Genomic DNA, 14,934 nt, shown 5'->3' with positions numbered 1-14,934 from the left:
ATCTATTCTGAATGCTACTCTATCTCTTAGCAGGACAAGATGGTTTTGGTGTTTACCATCTTGTAATCAGTTTTAGACCTGTTACTTCAAGGCCAAAATCTTTCACTTTTTTTTCATTGATTCTCGTTATATTTTTGACATCTATTTTTGTTTTCTTCCAGGGAATTTTGTTGTTATTTTTGTTCTAGCTCTATTAATATTTTTTGTTAGTTTGATTGGTATGGTACTGTATAAGTAAGCAATTTGAGTAAAATCTTCTATTTTAATTATATTGGCTTTTGCCCTAACTATGAGGAATTGAATTTTTCAATGTTTAGATTTGATTTATTTGTGTGAAAAGTATTTTGTAATTGTGTCATATAGTTCCTGAGTTTGTCTGGCAGGTAGACTCCAAGTATTCTATATTGTCTACAGTCATTTTAAATGAATTTCTCTTTCCTATCTCTTGCTGCTGGGCTTTTGTCAATAGTATATAGAAATACCGCATCATTTATCTAGGTTTATTTTATATATTTCAAACTTTTCTAAATTTGTTAATTACTTCATATGTTTTTTTTTTGGTTGATTCATTAAGTACAACATTGTGTCATCTACAAGGAGTCATATTTTTGTTTTCTCATTGGCTTTTCTAATTCCTGTAACTTATTTTCTTCTCTTCTTGAGAAAGTTGACATTTTTACCACAATATTGAATAAAAATGGTGATACTGACATCCTTGTTTTACCCGCTCATGGAAAGACTTTTAGTTCATCTCTATTGCAGATAAGGCATGTTGCTGTTTTTTGTTTGTTGGTTGGTTGGTTTTTGTTTGTTTTTGTGGGGCAATGAGGGGTAAGTGACTTGCCCAGTGTCACACAGCTAGTAAGTGTCAAGTATCTGAGTCCAGATTTGAACTTCAGTCCTCCTGAATCCAGGGCCGGTGCTCTATCCACTGTATCACCTAGCTGCCCCCATATGTTGCTGTTTTGATATTGTTTGATCTTCTTTGTCACCACAGTAACTTTCTATGATCAGGTTCAGTTTTTGTTGCTTGCTCATTTTCAAGTATATTTCTTGACATCCAACTTTATGTTAAAATCAGGTTATCCTCCTGGATTGGAGGAAGTACTATCTTAAAAATCAGGTTTTCTTTGCTGCTGTTTTCAGAGCTACTTTTGGTGGTTTATACTTTTTTCCAGTTCCTTTAAAGTGGCATGATCTAATGTGAGATTTGGCCACTGTTCTCCTGTCCTCTGTTATGGATTTTGAGTAACCTCAAGCATTCTCTTCAGACCTGGAACTGTGATGAAGGATCTTTCTCCCCTCTACCTAAGATCTTAGTGTAGTAGTGCTCCTCTTTTCTGTTGGACTGTGACCCAGGCCTGCATCCTGGATCTTCATATGGATGATGCGACAAAGTCTTGCCATCAAAAGGTCCCCTGTATTATCCTTCTGACCCTTAACATCTGTGTACTGAATGCTCTAGAACTTGTCACTACTGCCAATTCAGTCACTCCCAAGGCCTTCTTTTGGCTTGCCAAGGTGTTACTGCTTTGGCAGGGGGTCCTGCTTGCTCTGGTGATTTTTGTTTTGTTTTTAGAAGAGAGAAAAAGAAAAATCACTGAATTAAAAGTCAAAAGATCTGGATTCATATACAACTTATTGTGAACTTTGAAAAATCACCTAACATCTTTTTAAGTATGTTTGATGAATAAAAAAGATGAGATTAGATGATTTGTTGGGTTCCTGTTAGCTCTATATCTATGATTCTATGTTTCTATGATCCCAGTTAAGAAAAGGTAACCATGAGATATATTAAAGATGTAGGACAGAGAAGGGATAGTTGATAGGGCAAGAATATGTAGAGATAATGAGTTCACTGATCTAAGGAAAACAGATAATATAGAGACTTTCAATTCCAAGGCCTGTATTTTGCACATGGATGAGCTGAAAGTCATTGAAAGTAAATGACTTTCCAAAATCCCACAGTCATAATTCAAATCCACTTCTTCTAATTATAAATTCAATTCATTTTCCCTCCTCATTATTCTGCCTTTTTGGAAGGAAACATAGAAATACAAAGAAGTTTGAAAAGAATGGCCAACTCTTCCTCTTACAATATAGGTATTAATCAGGTGTTGATACAAAAAAAAAATCTTTTGCATGCGCATTTTCTTGGGAATCTGCAATCATTTTCCCTATCAAAACGATGTTAGTTATGATCCTATTTCACTATCTCACACTTAAAATATGCATATGGCTACTACTAATAATACTATTAAAATTATCTAACAATTAATTAGTTGTGCTATTTGGACCAAAATAACCAGATTACTTAAATTCCAATTTGACACAAAATCACAAGATTTCTTTACCTTTTCATTCACTAAACTTTATTATCTTTTTTAGAGCTGATTATGTATTACAAAATACATTTACACCAATAATATAGAGCTGAAAGGTTTCATTGAATTGAGCTTCAAATGACTAAGCTAAAGTTCTATAACACCAGAAGAAGGGTTAGTGGAGTAGTCTTATACTAACAATAAAGAGACTAACAGGGCTGATTTATACATTTTTTATTCTATTTATTTTTTAAATTTTTTTGGTAAGGCAATTAGGGTTAAGTGACTTGTCAGGGTCACACAGCTAGTAAGTGTTAAGTGTCTGAGGCTGAATTTGAACTCAGGTACTCCTGAATCCAGGGGCAGTGCTTTATTCACTGTGCCACCTAGCTGCCCCTACACATTTTTATTAAAAAAACACAACTGACACATGAAGACTAAAAAAGTAGTATTGAGTTCCCAGATTTATAAAAAATAGAGAACCATTTTCTACCCAAGAGCTAGTTTCATAAAAGAATGCAATTAAGTTTATCTTTCCTGGAATAAATTTTTAGGGCAATGATTAAAGATTCATTGAGAGGAAATGTAAATGAGTCTTTCTATTCCCTCATGAAAAACAATCATCTCTGCCCCTTTTTAACTTCTATATTCCAAAATATTTCTAGAACAAATCTTTGCCTGTATTTCTGATAAAAAATCTTATGATTATTATATTTTATTGCCTCCTGTTTTGACAATGAATCAAATATTATGTACTTTGATTGAAATATACATAATTACCAACCATGTTAGCCATTTGATTATGGCCAAGATATATTCTTTTATAAAGAAAAAGAACTAAGCTAAGTTTATATAAAATTGTTACACTGGTTGAAGGAAAAAATATGGCATGAACTGGGATTGTGTAATTGTGAGTACAGAAGAATTAACAGTTGCAAGCAGTACTTTTAAAGTATAATCAAGTTTTGGATTTTATTATAATAATTATATGGTCACAGACAAGAAATTCATTATTATTTTTAAATGGTTTATTGATTGGTTGTCTATATGTCTTAATTGGCTTGCTCAGGACAAACATTTTTACTTTTTCCTCTACATCTATTATTTCACCTTTCCATAGATATTTGAATTGCTTCATAAATATTTTATTGCTGACTTGCTTAATTTTCTTCCTTTCTCCATCTTGAATATCCAATATGAATATCTTAAGGGGAAATACAGTCATATATTTGCTGTCCATTACACTTTTGCATTAAAGAAATCATGTTTTATTATTTGATGCATGAAGGTGCCTTCCAAATGGAATTTAATTACTATGTATGAATCATTTCATTAGCATTGATTCTATTAATATTTGTAATGTAACAACATAGAAGAGAAAGTACCAAACAATATAATGAAATGTTAGATGAGATATGTCTTTGAAGTGTTGATGTCTCCTTTTATTAACTGCTTCAATAAATAATAGGATTTCAAGGAAGACATAGCATAGTGCTTTACTCATAGTCGGTTCTCAAAAAATATTTATTGCTTGTCTAAATGAGACAAATTATGGTGACATTCATAGGGAGGTCATGTGATATATAAAATATGTTAGATCTGGATGTAGAAGGAGAGGGTCAAAATACTGTCTATGACTACGTAACTTTGGACAACTCACTTAACTTCCATTAAGCCACAAATTTCCACATATATAGCCTCAGAATTTTGTATTAAATCATCTTAAAGATTCCTTCTACCTTTAAAGCTATGAATTTAGATTATTCAAATCCTATCTCCATTAAAATCACATCATGGGGCAGCTAGGTGGCACAGTGGATAGAGCACTGGCCCTGGAGTCAGGAGTACCTGAGTTCAAACCCAGCCTCAGACACTTAACACTTACTAGCTGTGTGACCCTGGGCAAGTCACTTAACCCCAATTGCCTCACTAAAAAAAAAAAATCACATCATTATGTTTTTGTGGCTGAACTTGTTTATTTTAAATTGAATAAAAGGATCATTATGAAAAACACAGAAGTAATTTTTACCTTATATTTTAATTTTATTATGAATTTAAAATATCAAGTACTCAAATGGACAAAACATGATTACATATAATATCACAGCTTTCTTTTATGTACAACTTACCTATATTATGTGTATTAAATTTAATCAGTTAATAGCAAAATATGCAGTCTATTACTGTACTTCTGGAACTTTGTTTATTTTCATTGTGATTATTTTTGTTTTGTTAATGTTATTTTAAAATATATCTCTTGCATTTTTTCATCTAAGTCAACAAATTATTCCAACAAAACCTTCTCTTTGTAATAGATATAGGGGAAACAAAAATAAACACATGTGTATGCCATTATGCCATTATGGACCTTTAGTCAATAATATGTGTATGTATATGCATGTGTATATGGTATAGGTACATATATGTGTGTTGATGTACACATATACATGTCTACATACACCATGTACATATACATATGTTAGTCTCATGGAAACTGTTCACTGACTGTCTATTAATCAATGACTTAAAATCTTTATTAAGATTCTATTATTTGGGGCAGCTAGGTAGCACATGGATTAAAACACTGGCCTTGGATTCAGGAAGCCTCAGTTCAAAGCTGACCTCAGACACTTACACCTAGTAGCAGTTGTGAACCTGGACAAGTCACTTAACTCCCATTGCACCACCCAGCCAAAAAAAAAAAAAAGATTCTATTATGTTCCAGGCACTGGATAAATGCTCTAGGGAGCTATCTGAGTCAGGTTCTAATCTCCATAGTAAGCCTGAGGGAAAAAACAGTGAGGTTTCTAAGGTAATTTTTGTATGATACTTTATATATGCTACATATTCACTAAGTAATCATTGATTAAAGAAATGAAAACCATGCAGGTAATCTTTTCAGTATCACTCAGAGTTGGACCTAAGAAAGTTAAATGTTTTTTTTTTTTAAATCTATATTTGTGCATATTTTGGCAGGTAGGTAGCTCAGTGGAGCGCAGTGCTGGGCCTAGGGTCAGGAAGACTCATATACATGAGTTCAAATCTGGCTTCAGACACATAATAGTTTTGTGACTCCTGGGCAGTTCACTTAACCATGTTTTACCTCCGTTTTCTAATCTGTAAAATGAGCTGAAGAAGGATGTGACAAATTATTCAAGTATATCTGCCAAGAAAATACTAAATTGGGTTATAAAAGTCAGACATGATTAAACAACAATGCATGTATTAATTGGATTAATTGAACAGGAACAAATTGACTATGTGAATATGAAAAGTTCATATATATTTGATTAAGAATTCAACCATTACAATGCTAGTGTATTGAACTTAAGAAGTGCTTATTGACTGATAATTTTTAAGTTCACTATTAAAAAAACAAACTAAAATATAGTTTTATTTTCAATGGATAACTTTGAATAATCATTTGGAATAAACCCAATATAAGAAAAAAATCTGTGGTAGATTATAGGAGGTTCTTGGGAGACTTATAATATTATATCATAGACAAATGAATTATAAAAATGAATTCCATTTTTAAGTTTTTTCATTTTTAGCAATATTCCTTTGTGAATTACCCATGATCACTTGTCATATGAAACAGACACTTATAATAAAGTCATCGTTGAATATTTCCATACATACATGGATATATACAGAAGATTCTACCCTTACTGAAAAGAAAGAAATAACATATCTTTTGTTATGGCAAATTTACTTCCTATCTGGGTTATTGCATATTCCTGTTAATCCACCAGGGAAATTAAATGAAGTTATTTTGAGACAGTTTTTAGTGATATGCTGATGTTTTATTGTGGAGAACAAGTCTGAGCAATAAACTTTAGTTTTGAAGCATTGAGGTAAAATGGAAATCAATGGCGCTTTAAATAATTATAGTAAATCACATGGTTGTATTTAATTTAGTAATCTTTGTCAAACAATTTTGATATATTAAAATTACTTGTACTGTTTAGGATGTTTTATAGTTGAATGATTTCAACAAATTAGTTGGTTGTTCTGAGCACTAAGCTTTCTTCTTATTTCAAATAATAAATGTCATCTAGGAAACTTGAAATCTCACTTTCCCATATGTTATGCTATGAATGTTTATTTTGGGTGTATACATGTGGCAGATCCAAAGTTGCATAGATAAATTCAATCAGAATTTCTGTATATACATTTCCCCCATATATTTAAATTTCTAAAATTCTCTGAATGAATAATTTTTATGTAAAAACAAATTGGTACAGAAAACATTATTAATGTATAGGGTAAAATGATAGTTTTCATTTTGAGGGATTAAATAACCTAAAATATTAAAAGATCTTCAGAAAGTAGAGGAAAATACTTTTAACAGAAGGTTCTAGCAGCCTATAAAATACCAAAAATAACCTGGAATTCCACCCTTAGTAAACATATCTGAGCAAATATTATCCAAGTCTATTCCCAAGAAGGTGAGATGACTGAGAAGGATTGGAGGAAAGGCTATCAAAAAGAGGAATAAATAAGGCCTGTCTTCCAGTAGTCAAACAGTCTTAATTGCTCAGTTAACTTATTCAAAGAAAAAGATCATAGTGTTAGAGGATGTCTTTTTCTTCATCTTTCTTCATGTATGATTTGCAAGAAAGACAACTTGAGCTACGATGGCAGCGGTGGTGGCCACTGAGGCAGCCAGGGCCAGAGGGTCTGGAGGCCTGGGGCTGGTGCTGCAGGCAGCCAGCTCAAGGGCGAGTGGAACTTCAAGAGCCCCAACCTGAGCAAGTATGGAGAGGAGCTAGGCCCCTTCGAGTAGATGTTGCTGAAGCTCAACCTCCTGCCTGCCACGGGGTAGGAACCTGACCAAACAACAGCTCATCCTGGCCTGTGACATATTGGAGATAGGTGCTCAATGGAGCAGCTTGCGAAAGGACATACCTTCCTTTGAGAGCTATATGGGCAGCTTCTAGGCCTCAATCTGCTATTCCTGCTGTCCCAGAACCAAGTGGCTGACTTGCCCACTGAGCTGGAGTGCCTGTCTGCTGAGGACATCAAGACCAACATCTACATCATATACCCTGTGTCCTTGGAGCAGTACCTGATGTAACGAATCAACAATAAAGTGTTCCTGGCCAAGGGAAACATCCCTGCTGAGAGCTAAACATTCTTCATTGACATTTTGCGGGACACCATAAGGGACAAGATTGCTGGCTGCATTGAGAAGGTCTATGAAAAGATCCTGTATGCAGAAGCCACTCAGATCCTTTTCTTCACTGCTCCAAAGAAGATGACCAAGTGCACCAAGAAGAGAGGATGGGTCCTGGACCACAGCAATTACTACGGCTTCAAGTGTCAGCAGCAGAAGCCCGAGGACACAACCATCCCATCCACAGAGTAGGTAAAGCAACTCATCTAGTACACAAGGCAGCTGGAGATGATTGAACCAGTAGAGGTGAGTGGGTTGCTAAGAGGTAATCAGATGACTCAGTAAATGACATGAAATTAAAAAACAAGAGACAACTTGAAGGTTAGACCCCCAAAAGGAGATGTCACAAACATGTACTCCCCTTCCCCCTGCTCCCCAGCTTTGCCCAGACAGGTAGAAGTAAGAGTAACTGGGGGCAGCTAGGTGGCGCAGTGGATAGAGCACCGGTCTTGGAGTCAGGAGTATCTGAGTTCAAATCTGGCCTCACACACTTAACACTTACTAGCTGTGTGACCCTGGACAAGTCAACCCCAATTGTCTCACCAACAAAAAAAGAAAAGTTAAATACAAAACAAATAGGAAATAATAAAGGTACTAGAATTAAGAGGGGTTGAGAAAGGGTTCCTGCAGAAGACAGGATTTTAATTGAGACTTAAAGGAAGTCAGGGAAGAAAATAGGCATATAGAAGGAAGGAGAACATTCCAGGCATATAGGACAAAGAAAATTCCTGTGCCTGAAAAAATGCCTTGATCATGAAACTGCAAGAAGACCAGTGCCATTGGATCACAGGGTATATAGAGCAGAGTAAGGTGTAAGAAGATATAAATATAAGGGGTGGAAAACTGAGTTATGAAGGGCTTTGTCTGCCAAACAGAAAACATTGTATATGATCTTAGAGATGAGAGGGAGCTACTGGAGTTTATTGAGTAGGAAGATAACTTTGGTAACAAAAGCCATCTGCATTTAATTAGAAGATAGATGGATAGATGATAGCTAGATAGATAGCTAGATGGATAGATAGATAAATGATGGATGGATGGGTGAATTAATGGAGGGATAGATAGACACATTGATACATAGATAGGCAGATGTGTGTATACATATATGTATCAATTTTGAGGGTATAGAGAAAATAAAATTTGTTGTTTAGTCACTTTTCAGGCATAACCCAGTCTTCATGATCCCATTTGTGGTTTTATTGACAAAGATACTGGCATGGTTAGCCATTTCCTTCTCTAGCTCATTTTACAAATTAAAAAAAAAAACTGAGGCAAAGAATCCAGGGTCATATAGCTAGTATGTGTCTGAAGCCAGATTTGAACTCAGGAAGATGTATCTTCCTGACTCCAGGCCTGATACTATCACCTACTGCACCAAACTGGAACTCTTTTACAGTAGGGAAAAATATGTGTGTGTGTATCTACAAATTACAATAACATTATTAGAAAGATATTGAAAATATATTACCTTCATCTTACATACACAGAAACTGACAGTCCCCAAAATTATTATTTCTTCTTCCTGGGTTTAAATCTGTTCTTAGATACTTATTAGCTGTCTGACCCTGAACAAGTCACTTAACCCTGTTTACATAACTTTCCTCATTTGTAAAATGAGCTAGAGAAGGAAATGCCAAACCACTTCAGTGTCTTTGCAAAGATAACCCCAAATGGGGTCACAAAGAGTCAAACACAACTAAAAATGGATGAGAAATGACTCAGTACTTTAACTATTTTAATATATTTCATGGATTCCTAATTTATTTTCATGCATAATTTGGCTTATTCAATATATTCACAATGACTTACATTATACTGAAAATGGTTCCATGATTGCTTGTATGTTTTAATTAAAATAATCTGCTTTTATTTTTTTCTGCAAAGATTTCTCATTAAGAACATTATCTACCATGGATTCACAAACAAGTCCATATTCAATCACTAGACATTGGATTGAGTTATATTGAGCAATGACTATGATAGCAATTTAAAATAGGTTTAAAGTACATAATTTGATAGAATACATTAAAAATCATATTGTGACCTTTCTAAAATATATTTTGAATAGCATATTTTTGGTGAATAGATTTATTGATATGGTTCAAATTTTATAATTTATTATGTGCTGAATTTTTCACTATTCTAATAGGAAATTATGGACAGCGTGTGAGTATAGTTTATGGACTTATTTGAATGATATGTAAAGAATATAAATTGCCTAAATTTTTGATATGTAAATGACTTATCTACCCTTATTTGATCTTTAGAAGTAAATATTTCTGCAAAACATAACATAATTGATCAAATCTTCACTCAGATGTGGGTTTTTCTTTTGTTCTTATGGCTAATGAGGCTTATTAAGAGAGCTGATAGTTAAAGGAGAATTGGGGAAAAAGACATTAAAATTTTAAATGCATTTTGAAACTTCTATCTATTAAACAACTCAAACAAGTATGTCAACTCTCATCTTGGATTGTTAGTTTTGTTGGCGATTATCATAGCTGTAAAAAATTCATACTAGATTTACTAAATTATAAAATATAATGAAGATTTTACCAGATAATCAGATTTTATTATTTCGTTTTCTACTTACATCTGTCCATGAAAGATGTAATTTAGAGCCAAAAATATTGAGATAAATTCTTTAGTATTATTTCAGATATGCTTGTTTTTTTTAACTTATTAAAAGAAGAATTTCTTTTATCCACTCAGCTTCATGGAGCCATTCTAGCCAATGTTAATTTTAATTAGGAATTATCACCACACCATAGAAATACTCTGATGTACACTTTTTCATTTATCCATTTAACTTTAAAGACATGTACTAGCTGATATAAATATAGGATTTCTTCATATTTCCCTCTTTAATAATTTATTTAATGGAAAACTCACACTGTACTGTTTTATTCTATCATGACTTATTTAGACAACTGCTGTTAATTTGTGAATCAAACAAGTTCTATTTTTTTGAATTACAAAAGTTTAAAAAAAAGTTTTAAAACTTCTACACAAGCTGAAGTAATTTCTATTCCACAGCAAATTGGGGTTATTTCCTCTGGTGACCTTCATAGGAAATTATCATAAAACTTCTCTTCTCGTTTAAGTCAGTAGCCTAGGATTTGCAGCTTACTCTCTGTTTGACCTTGGGCAAGTCACTTAAACTGTTTGGAGTCCTATTTTTTTTTAAACCTGTAATATAAGGCGTCTAGACTAGATGACTTAAAAGGTCCTTTCTAATTCTAAATCTGTGATCCACAGCTCATGCCCATAGACCATGAAATATGATTGTTGATTGATGATATTTATCGCACATACACTACTTTATCTCAGGGTACTTGCTGCAGTTTTATAACTTGTCCATCAAAATGCTATTCATTTCAATCAGATTTCATCCATATAAAAATTCTGTGGGTACACTTAATTATGGATTATTGATCAGGCTTCTCCCCTTAAATGGGTGACACAGTGGAGAATCCTAAATACTCTAATGTAGGATATATATATATATATATATATATATATATATATATATATATATATATTTGGGGGAAAAAAGTAGTTATTGTTATTCTCCTAAACGATCTGTGGTAGTTTACTTCTGAAGATTCTAAATTTAAATATTCAAGTATTATATTAAGCTATGGCAAGACAGTTTTAAAAAGAGCGCATTGCTTTGATTTTAGTGAGGCAATTGGAATTAAGTGACTTTCCCAGGGTCACACAGCTAGTAAGTGTTAAGTGTCTGAGGCCGGATTTGGACTCAGGTACTCCTGACTCCGGGGCCGGTGCTCTATCCTCTGTGCCATCTAGCCGCCCCAGGAAAGAATTTTTAAAAGTCTGTCATGTGATTCTTGTGGAAACAATGGAAAGATTTGTCCTTCTTTATTCACAGAATGTCCCCAAGGAGTTATTCCGTGTTATCCATGTTCACCACTGCCTCCTGGATTTTCTGGCTTCCTTCAAGTCCCAACTAATCTTCCAAATCTTGCAAAAAGCCTTTTGCACTCCTCATTACTATTTGTCCTTTCCTTTGAGATTGCCTATAATTATTCCTGTATACATCTTGTTGTACATAGCTGTTTGTATGTTGTTTTCCCACATTACCTCTTTGGGACCTGTAATTTTTTTCTCTTTCTTTTTATCTCCAACACTTATATAGGCTCTTAAGAAGTGGTCACTGAGTGTCTGACTAGAAGCGATAAGAGATATTGCAAACAGTTTAAATAACTTTGCGCAAAGAGTAGAAATTAGTATTTCAAAATCATCTTGGAAAGACTTGTCCAGTGGAGTGTCCTAGGCATCTGTGCTTGGACCTGTGCTATTTCCTCCTTTGATCAATGACATTAATAAAGCCAAGAATGGCATGCTTGCAAAATTTCAGTTTACTGAGATTTAAACAATAACCAGCACAGCCAAAATGAAAGAGTCATGCATCACAAAGATATTCAGATGATGAAATCTAATATGATTTAAAATCTAATAAGTATAAATTAAATTTGGAGAATTGCAAGGCCTTGTATTTAACTTTAAATAAGTCAAAATAAGAAGTATCTAATGAAGGAAGTGTGTCTAAAAGAAGATTGTCTCAAAAAGATCTAGGGATATTAGTTAAATATTTTACTTTTTCCCATAAAAGTATTTTATTATTTTCCAGTTATATGTAGAGACAGTTTTCAACATTTGTTTTTATAAGATTTTTAGTTGCAAATTTTTCTCCATCCCTCCCCTCCCTGCCTCCTCCCCAAGAGATCAAGCAATCTGATATATGTTATATATGTACAATCACATTAAACATCTTTCTGCATTAGTCATGTTATGAGAGAAGAATCAGAGCAAAAGGAAAAACCCTCAAAAAAGAAAAAAAAGAAACAAAAACAATAGAAATAGTATGGTTCAATCTACATCTAGATTCCACAGTTTTGTTTTGTTTTTCCCTGAATTTGGGGAACATCTTGGATCATGAGTTCCTTGGAACTATCTGGGACCATTGAATTGCTGAGAAGAATCAAATCTATCACAGCTGATCAGCACATAATGTTGTTGATACTGTGTAAAATGTTCTGGTTCTGCTCATCTCTCTCAGCATCAGTTCATGTAAGTACTCCAGGTTTCTCTGAAATCCACGCGCACATTGTTTCTTACAGCATAATAGTATTCCCTTACATTCAATAAAACAACTTGTTCAGACATTCCCCAGTAGATGGGCAGCCTCTCCAATGTCCAATTCCTTGCTACCCCACAAAAGAGCAGCTATAAATATTTTTGTACATGTGGGTCCTTTTCCCTTTTTTATGATCTCTTTGGGAAAAGGGCCTAAAAGTGGCATTTCTGGGTCAAAGGTATGTACAGCTTTATAGCCCCTTGGGTATAATTACAAATTGCTCTCCAGAATGATTGGATAAGTTCACAGCTCCATCACTAATGAATAGTGTTCCAATTTTTCCACAGCTTCTCCAACATTTATTCTTTTCCTTTTTTTTGACATATTAGCCAATCTGATAGGTGTCAGGTGGTACCTCAGAGTTGTTTCAATTTGCATTTCCCTAATCACTAGTGATTAGAGCATTTTTTCATATGGGAATAGATGTTTTGATTTCTTCATCAGAAAACTGCCTGTTCATATCCTTTGACCCATTTCTCAATTGGGGAATGACTTGGTTTATTAGAATTTGATTTAGTTCCTGATATATTTTAGAAATGAGACTTTAATCAGAGATACTGGCTATAAAAATGTTTCCCAGCTTTTTGTCTCCCTTTCTAATTTTGGATGCATTGCTTCTGTTTGTACAAAACCCTTTAATTTAATGTAATCAAAATCATCCATTTTTGCATTTCATAATATTCTCTATCTCTTGTTTGATCATAAACTGTTTCCTTTCCCAAAGATCTGAGAGGTAAACTATTCATTCCTCTCCCTAATTTACCTATGGTATCACCTTTTATATCTAAATCATGTACTCATTTTGACCTTATTTTAGTATAGGTATAAAATGTTGGTCTATGCCTAGTTTCTGCTTTACTCTCTTCCAGTTTTCCCCAGCAGTTTTTGTTGAATATTTAGTTACTATCCCAGAAGCTGGAATCTTTGGGTTTATCAACCTGTACCTTGACTAGTCATTTACTACTGTGTCTCCTGTGCCTGACCTGTTCCATTGATCTCATCCTACTCTATTTCTTAGCCAATACTGAATATTTTGACAACTGCTGTGTTATAGTAGAGCTTCAGATTTGGTACAGCTAGCCCACCTTTCTGTGCATTTTTTTTCATTAGTTCCCTAGATATTTTTGGACTATTTGTTTTTTCAGGTGAATTTTGGTATTATTTTTTATAGTTCTATAAAATAATTTTTAGGTAGTCTGATTGGTATGGTGCTGAATAAGTAAATTAATTTAGGTAGAACTTCATTTTCATCATATTAGCTCAGACAATCCATTAGCAATTGATATCTTTCCAATTACTTAGATGTGATTTGATTTGTGTGAAAAGCGTTTTGTAATTGTGATCATACAGTTCCTGGGTTTCTCTTGGCAAGTACACTCCCAATTATTTTATATTGTATACCATTACTTTAAATGGAATTTCTCTTTCTATCTCTTGCTGCTAAATTTTGTTGGTCATGTATAAAAATGTGGATGATTTATGTGGATTTATTTTATATTCTGCAAGTTTGCTAAAGTTCTTAATTGTTTCAAGTAAATTTTTCGAGTTGGTTCTCTAAGTATACCATCATATCATCTGCAAAGAGAATTTGTTTCCTCCTTGCCTATTCTAATTCCTTTAATTCCTTTATCTTCTCTTATTGCTAAACCTAACATTTCTAGTACAATAATAAATAATAGAGGTGATAATGAACATCCCTGTTTCACCACTGATCTTATTGGGAAGGCTTCTAACTAGTCTCCATTAGATATAATGCTTACTTCTGGTTTTACATCGATACTGCTTATTATTTTAAGGAAAACTCCAACTATTCCTATGCTCTCTAGTGTTTTTATTAGGAATTGGTGCTGTATTTTGTCAAAAAGCATTCTCTGCATCTATTGAGATAATCATATGATTTAGATCAGTTTTGTTGTGGATGTAATTGATGATGTTGATAGTTTTCATAATGTTGAACTAGCCCTGCATTCCTGGCATAAATCTCACCTAGTCATAGTATATTATCCTGGTGATCACTTGCTATAATCTCCTTGCTAATATCTTATTTAAGATTTTTGCATCAATATTCATTAGGGAATTGGTCTATAAATTACTTTCTCTGTTTTTGCTCTGCCTGGTTTTGGTATCAACAACATATTTGTGTAATAAAAGGAATTTGGTAGAACTCTTCATTTATTTTTCTAAATACTTTGTATAATATTGGAATTAATTGTTCTTTGAATATTTGGTAGCATTCACTTGTAAACCCATCTGGCCCTTGAGATTTTTTT

General features: G+C 33.5%; 1 protein-coding gene and 1 pseudogene across 3 annotated transcripts in view; both read left to right on the top strand.

The window, feature by feature from the left end:
• ZNF804A (zinc finger protein 804A) overlaps positions 1 to 14,934 on the top strand; it is a 420,892-nt gene that overhangs the window by 160,814 nt on the left and 245,144 nt on the right. The gene's annotated exons all lie outside the window — the stretch shown is intronic.
• On the top strand, positions 3,214 to 7,788 carry LOC122746143 (annotated as a pseudogene).

The sequence above is a fragment of the Dromiciops gliroides genome, chromosome 3, assembly GCF_019393635.1.
Source record: "Dromiciops gliroides isolate mDroGli1 chromosome 3, mDroGli1.pri, whole genome shotgun sequence".
NCBI classification, from domain to species: Eukaryota; Metazoa; Chordata; class Mammalia; order Microbiotheria; family Microbiotheriidae; genus Dromiciops; species Dromiciops gliroides.
This window is presented reverse-complemented; position numbering and strand designations above follow the sequence as displayed.